The sequence below is a fragment of the Oryzias latipes genome, chromosome 19 (assembly GCF_053564925.1).
Source record: "Oryzias latipes strain Hd-rR chromosome 19, Olatipes_Hd-rR_3.1".
NCBI lineage: Eukaryota > Metazoa > Chordata > Actinopteri > Beloniformes > Adrianichthyidae > Oryzias > Oryzias latipes.
In genome coordinates, this window is record NC_136255.1 from 9,974,412 (window position 1) to 9,980,970 (window position 6,559).

Sequence of the window (6,559 nt, forward strand, 5' to 3'; positions counted from 1 at the left end):
GCGACGGTTTTTTGTTTACCACGGCCACATTCCTTTATCGATTTTGTCATGCGTGACATCGTTTTGTTCAGTGTGGGCCAGGGTATCGCATATTTCAGTTTCAGGCTATTCCGATAAAATATGTGCGAGCTAGCTAAAATGGCGACGGTTGCGAATTCGCCACGTGCACGCGTTTCAAATTCTACAACTTCTAATTCCAACATTTTGTCCACAGTAGCTTGCCATTGATGCCCGAGAAGTTTCAAAAAGATCGATAAAAATCCCTAGGACGAGTTTTCGTTTGTATCCGTCAATAAAGGTGCTTTTTTATGAAAATTCAAGATGGCCGCCCCTTCCCAAGGTCAAAGGTCAACAAAACATCTTTGGTAGTTGTAGAATCGTGTTTGTGGCATGTGTATGAAATTTCGTGAAAATCGCTTGAACAAAAGTGTAGTTTTCCCATATTGTCAAAAAACACGAAAATCGCCATTTCTCTGAGTTCGCCACAAAATGGCCGCCAAGCCGTAGGTCGTGTGGCCATCCCATAATGATTTCATAACTTCTTTGGGATATCTCCAACACGCGTGTTTTGGTTTCGTAACTGTATTTCAAAATATTTTTTTTTGGCCCCATAAGCGATTTTCGGCCCATTCATTTTTTTTACGGGATCGCTCGCCGTGATGTCATCGACTTCGGGGGGGTGGCGTTCTCTTTGCCGAAAATTCATTTTCAATTTATCCCAGGTGTGTGCCAATTTTGGTGAGTTTTCGGGTATGTGGCGGGGGTCAAAATTAAGCTCAAAGACGCCGTTAGTGTGCAAGAAGAATAATAATAATTAAAGCCGCAAGCGGCGTTGTATGGCCCGCAGACGCATCCCGCCTTCCACGCCCAATTCTACGCAACACCGCGGCCCTCACCGCCCTCACCGCCCACAAATTAAAAGCTAGTCAAGGCTGGATTTGCTAATAATGCTAACTATGCTAACTATGCTAATGTGACTAAAAGTCCTAGCATAGCGATTAGCATAATCAACTCTCTCAGAAAAACACATTACCTAAAATGCTAATTTATGCTAACTATGCTAGCTATCCTAACATTGCTAAAATTACTAACATTGCGATCAGCATCATCAACTGACTCAGAAAAACACATTTCCTAAAATGCTAGTTATGCTAACTATGCTAGCTATGCTAATGTGGCTAAAAGTGCTAGCATTACAATCAGCATCATCAACTGACTCAGAAAAACACATTACCTAAAATGCTAATTATGCTAACTATGCTAGTTATGCTAACATAGCTAAAAGTGCTAGCATAGCGATCAGCATCATCAACTGACTCAGAAAAACACATTACCTAAAATGCTAATTTATGCTAACTATGCTAGCTATCCTAACATTGCTAAAATTACTAACATTGCGATCAGCATCATCAACTGACTCAGAAAAACACATTTCCTAAAATGCTAGTTATGCTAACTATGCTATCTATGCTAATGTGGCTAAAAGTGCTAGCATAGCGATCAGCATCATCAACTGACTCAGAAAAACATTACCTAAAATGCTAATTATGCTAACTATGCTAGTTATGCTAACATAGCTAAAAGTGCTAGCATAGCGATCAGCATCATCAACTGACTCAGAAAAACACATTCCTCCATTGGTGAGAGTTATATGTCATAAGTTGCTAAAAAACCCACTTTTTCCAAAATGGCGGCTTTTCTGTTGATTTTATCTCCATAGCAACCATTTTATGTTTTGGTCCCCTCGGGAGGACGAACAGATTGACGTCAGTTTCGGACAAATCGGTAAAAGTAAACTTTTTGTCGTCCTTAGCAACAGTGGTTTTATGCTAACCACGCCCACATTCCTTATATGTCCATATCCAGTGTTTTTCAATGTAATCTGTTTCAGGTATGAATGCATGCATTCAATTTTCACTCTATTGTATTGAAATGCATGGGAGTTATAACACTGCGCCACTTTGCTGGCTTGCCACACGCATGCCGTTCAAAATCTACAACTTCTAATTGCAACATTTTTTCCACAGTAGCTTGCCATTGATGCCCAAAAGGTTTCGAGACAATCGATGAAAATTCCAACGACAAGTTTACGTTTGAATCCAGTGGTAAAGGTGTTTTTTATAGAAAATTCAAGATGGCCGCCTTTTCCCGAGGTCAAAGGTCGACGAAACTCCAGAGGTGATTGTAGACTAACGCTAGGGACATGCGCGTCAAATTTCGTGAAAATGGCTCGAAAAAAAGTTCATTTTTCCATATTGTGTAAAAACGCGAAAAACTCAAAATGGCAGATTTTGGCACAAAATGGCCGCCAAACCGTAGGTCGTGTCGCCATCACGTAATGATTTCAAAACTTTCTTTGGATATACCCGACAAAGTTATCTGGGTTTCGTTAGCCGATTCTTAAAAATAAAATCCGAAAAAAGTTTTTTTTGCCGAGTCAGCACTTTTTTTTGCGATCGTTTTTTGTTTACCACGGCCACATTCCTTTCTCGATTTTGTTGTATGTGACATCGTTTTGTTCAGTGTGGGCCAGGGTATCGCATATTTCAGTTTCAGGCTATTCCGATAAAATATGTGCGAGCTAGCTAAAATGGCGACGGTTGCGAATTCGCCACGCGCACGCCTTTCAAATTCTACAACTTCTAATTCCAACATTTTGTCCACAGTAGCTTGCCATTGATGCCCGAGAAGTTTCAAAAAGATCGCTAAAAATCCCTAGGACGAGTTTTCGTTTATATACGTTACTAAAGGTGCTTTTTTAAGAAAATTCAAGATGGCCGCCCCTTCCCAAGGTCAAAGGTCAACGAAACTTCTTTGGTTATAGTAGAATCAGGGTCTTGGAATATGTGTGCAATTTCGTGAAAATCGCTTAAATAAAAGTGTCGTTTTCCCATATTGTCAAAAAACACGAAAATCGCCATTTCTCTGAGTTCGCCACAAAATGGCCGCCAAGCCGTAGGTCGTGTGGCCATCCCATAATGATTTAAAAACTTCTTTGGGATATTTCCAACACGCGTGTTTTGGTTTCATAGCTCTATTTCGAAATATTTTTTTTTGGCCCCATAAAGAGATTTCGGCCCATTCATTTTTTTTACGGGAACGCTCGCTGTGATGTCATCGATTTCGGGGGGGTGACGTTCTCTTTGCCGAAAATTCATTTTCAATTTATCCCAGGTGTGTGCCAATTTTGGTGAGTTTTCGGGTATGTGGCGGGGGTCAAATTTGAGCTCAACGGATCCGTTAGAAACGGGAATAATAATAATAATAATTAAAGCCGCAAGCGGCGTTGTATGGCCCGCAGACGCAACCCGCCTCCACGCCCAACTCTACGCACCACCGCTGACCTCACCGCCCTCACAGCCCGCAAATTGAAAGCTAGTCAAGGCTGGATTTGCTAATTATGCTAACAATGCTGACTATGCTAATGTGGCTAAAAGTGCTAGCATAGCGATCAGCATCATCAACTGACTCAGAAAAACACATTATCTAAAATGCTAATTATGCTAACTATGCTAGCTATGCTAATGTGGCTAAAAGTGCTAGCATAGCAATCAGCATCATCAACTGACTCAGAAAAACACATTACCTAAAATGCTAATTATGCTAACTATGCTAACTATGCTAATGTGGCTAAAAGTGCCAGCATAGCGATCAGCATCATCAACTGACTCAGAAAAACACATTACCTAAAATGCTAATTATGCTAACTATGCTAGCTATGCTAATGTGGCTAAAATTGCTAGCATAGCGATAAGCATCATTTACTGACTCAGAAAAACATATTCCTCCATTGGTGAAAGCTATATGTCATAAGTTGCTAAAAAGCCCACTTTTTCCAAAATGGCGGCTTTTCTGTTGATTTTATCTCCATAGCAACCATTTTATGTTTTGGTCCCCTCGGGAGGACGAACAGATTGACGTCAGTTTCGGACAAATCGGTAAAAGTAAACTTTTTGTTGTCCTTAGCAACAGTGGTTTTATGCTAACCACGCCCACATTCCTTATATGTCCATATCCAGTGTTTTTCAATGTATTCAGTTTCAGGCATTAATGCATGCATTCAATTTTCACTGTATTGTATTGAAATGCATGGGAGTTATAACAGTGCGCCACTTTGCTAGCTTGCCACGCGCACGCCGTTCAAAATCTACAACTTCTAATTCCAACATTTTTTCCACAGTAGCTTGCCATTGATGCCCAAAAAGTTTTGAGACGATCGAAGAAAATTCCAACGACAAGTTTACGTTTGAATCTGGTGGTTAAGGTGTTTTTTATAGAAAATTCAAGATGGCCGCCTTTTCCCGAGGTCAAAGGTCGATGAAACTCCAAAGGTGATTGTAGACTTACGCTAGGGACATGCGAGTCAAATTTCGTGAAAATCGCTCGAAAAAAAGTTCCATTTTCCATATCGTGTAAAAACGCGAAAAACTCAAAATGGCAGATTTTGGCACAAAATGGCCGCCAAACCGTAGGTCGTGTGGCCATCACCTAATGATTTCAAAACTTTCTTTGGATATACCCGACAAAGTTGTCTGGGTTTCGTTAGCCGATTCTTAAAAATAAAATCCGAAAAAATTTTTTTTTGCCGAGTCAGCACTTTTTTTTGCGACGGTTTTTTGTTTACCACGGCCACATTCCTTTATCGATTTTGTCGTATGTGACATCGTTTTGTTCAGTATGGGCCAGGGAATCGCATATTTCAGTTTCAGGCTATTCTGATAAAATATGTGCGAGCTAGCTAAAATGGCGACGGTTGCGAATTCGCCACGCGCACGCGTTTCAAATTCTACAACTTCTAATTCAAACATTTTGTCCACAGTAACTTGCCATTGATGCCCGAGAAGTTTCAAAAAGATCGATAAAAATCCCTAGGACGAGTTTCCGTTTGTATCCTTTACTAAAGGTGCTTTTTTATGAAAATTCAAGATGGCCGCCTTTTCCCAGGGTCAAAGGTCAACAAAACTTCTTTGGTAGTTGTAGAATCGTGTATGTGGCATGTGTATGCAATTTCGTGAAAATCGCTTAAACAAAAGTCTCGTTTTCCCATATTGTGATAAAACACGAAAATCGCCATTTCTCAGAGTTCGCCACAAAATGGCCGCCAAGCCGTAGGTCGTGTGGCCATCCCATAATAATTTCATAACTTCTTTGGGATATTTCCAACACGCGTGTTTTGGTTTCGTACCTGTATTTCAAAATATTTTTTTTTGGCCCCATAAGCGATTTTCGGCCCATTCATTTTTTTTACGGGAACGCTCGCCGTGATGTCATCGACTTCGGGGGGGTGGCGTTCTCTTTGCCGAAAATTCATTTTCAATTTATCCTAGGTGTGTGCCAATTTTGGTGAGTTTTCGGGTATGTGGCGGGGGTCAAATTTGAGCTCAAAGGCGCAGATAGAAAGCGGAATAATAATAATAATAATGAAACAAAGCAGAAACAATATAGAAGTTTTTGCAGTCAGGTGGCCTATGTATTTCAATGCGGCCTGTCTTTTACTGTAGGCTGGGCATGTCTTTTTGGCTTTAAACCCGTCTTTTGAGGGCTTTTTGGGGCTTTTTTGTGTTTTTGTCATCATTTTTGCGACTACAATTTTGACGTTTTTGCGTTAGTGTTGTGCGTGTGTGTGTGTATTTTTGTTGCGTTACACAATTGTCGTGTCGTTTTGTGCTTTGGGGGACTTTTGACCCCATTTTTTGGCGTTTTGACGCGTTTTTTCGACGTTTTGGACCTTTTTGAGTGTTCGACCCTCGTACCAGTTACAATATGGTCCTTGCAGTCTATGACTGCTGCGGGCCATAATAATGAAACGAAGCAGAAACAATATAGAAGTTTTTGCAGTCAGGTGGCCTATGTATTTCAATGCGGCCTGTCTTTTACTATAGGCTGGGCATGTGTTTTTGGCTTTAAACCCGTCTTTTGAGGGCTTTTTGGGGCTTTTTTGGGTTTTTGTCGTCATTTTTGCGACTACAATTTTGACGTTTGTGCGTTGGTGTTGTGCGTGTGTGTGTGTATTTTTGTTGCGTTACACAATTGTCGTGTCGTTGTGTGCTTTGGGCGACTTTTGACCCCATTTTTTGGCGTTTTGACGCGTTTTTTTGACGTTTTGGACTTTTTGAGTGTTCGACCCTCGTACCAGTTACAATATGGTCCTTGCAGTCTATGACTGCTGCGGGCCATAATAAACATTCGAAAAACAATATAGAAGTTTTTGCGGTTAGGATTTCCTATGTATTTCAATGCGGCCTGTCTTTTACTATAGGCTGGGCATGTCTTTTTGGCTTTAAACCTGTCTTTTGAGGGCTTTTTGGGGCTTTTTCGTGTTTTTGTCGTCATTTTTGCGACTACAATTTTGTCGTTTTTGCGTTGGCGTTGTGCGTGTGTGTGTGTATTTTTGTTGCGTTACACAATTGTCGTGTCGTTTTGTGCTTTGGGCGACTTTTGACCCCATTTTTTGGCGTTTTGACGCGTTTTTTTGACGTTTTGGACCTTTTTGAGTGTTCGACCCTCGTACCAGTTACAATATGGTCCTTGCACTCTGTGAGTGCTGCGGGCCATAATA